This window comes from Elephantulus edwardii, unplaced genomic scaffold, assembly GCF_000299155.1.
Source record: "Elephantulus edwardii isolate Elephantulus edwardi_28Jun2011 unplaced genomic scaffold, EleEdw1.0 scaffold00100, whole genome shotgun sequence".
Classification (NCBI taxonomy): domain Eukaryota; kingdom Metazoa; phylum Chordata; class Mammalia; order Macroscelidea; family Macroscelididae; genus Elephantulus; species Elephantulus edwardii.
This window is the reverse complement of record NW_006399850.1, coordinates 10,561,094-10,562,649: the sequence shown is the minus strand read 5'-3', so window position 1 is coordinate 10,562,649 and position 1,556 is coordinate 10,561,094.

The following is a 1,556-nucleotide window of genomic DNA, read 5'->3' as shown; positions in this document are numbered from 1 at the left end:
GACAGGGTAAGACAACAGAGATGCAGGGGAGAAATTTGTGGGTGTGAAGACTAGACTCAGGTTCACTTCCTGGAGGTTTGTGTTCAAGGGGAACATGGACCCAGTTCCTGCATTACTGAGATTTGTGAGGGAATGAGAAAATAGATGATCTCATTTTAGCCCGAAAAGTGAAAGTTGATAATGTCCTATTTTCCCACGTAGAAGATAATTATAGCTTGCTTGGCAACACTAGAAGCTGGAGAAAAGTGGACATGTACGTGGAAGAAAAGGCAAAGCCTGGTCAGCGAGGAAATCTCAGAGCCTGAGAGGCTTGCCTGTCACAGTAAATGGCCAGGTTTTGGGAAGCTGGCTTCAGGTCTTCATGACTTTGTGCATTAGAGGAGAGCTGTGCTTCATAGTGTTTTCAGTGGCTGCGTTCGTGCAGATTGCCAGTCCTTTTTCCTAAGATCTTCTGGATGGACCCGAATCTGCAGTCTTCCACTTAGCACGTGAACTGGCCATTTGCACCACTCAGGGGCTCACCTTTATGCCTGTAGGTCAGGACGGGGACGGGTGCCAAAGAAATCCACTGGGTGCTTTTGATGAAACAAAACTATAGCCAGGGGGCTGAGAGTTTTTCTTGCCATTCCTTTGGAATTAATCCAAGAGCAAAGCTTCCCTCCACCCTCCAAGTTGGAGAAATGACATGAGCAAGAACAGAAGAATGTGGCCCCAAATTCTTAAGCCTGGTAAAGTATTAACCCAGAAGTTTTAAAAATCCAAACTTTCCCAAGAATGTCCCAGGTCAGGTGCATGTGTACAGAAGCTTAACTGTCCAGACCGTCACTCAGCCTGGAGGCCGCCTCGGTGGCCAGGCTCCGATGTCCCCGCTCTTGGTTCTCTGAGCCTGAAATCTTGGACTCCTGGTATCATGTTGCAAGCCACTTTTCATCTCTTGATTTTAATTTTTTTTTCACTATGAGGATCCTCTTGAGAATTGAGTATGAGTGCCTTTGCTTTATGTGTTTGATTATGAGCCTGTGTGTTTCTTTTATTTGCTCTGTTATGTAAATAAAGCCCAGAATATGTACAATGAAAAAAAAAAGTATATTGTTGTGTGCTATTGAGTCGGAACCAACTCATAACTAATCCTCTAGTGAGTTTTCTGAAGCTTTAAATGGCATGGGTGAAAACTGTTCATGTTTTTATCCAGCATAACTGCTGGTGGGTTTGATCCTCTTGCCTTTGGTGTGGCAGTACAACTTCTTACCAATAGGCCCCTGGACTCCCTTTAATGATATTATTGATGTAATATGCTTTTATTACCTAATTTCCTGAGATAGGTTTGCCTGCACTTTTCCAAATGCTTTAACTATACATGTATCAGCTACTTGAGTACAGAGGCTGGAAAACAAGCATCGAACTTTAACATCTTTACTCAAATTGATATCACCCAAATGTTGTTGTTGTTGTTGTTGTTGTTGTTATGTGCCATCGAGTCGTTTGCAACACATAGCGACCACAACAGCCCTAAACCCTGCTTTATTCTGTGCCAATCACATTGCCTCTGACACACC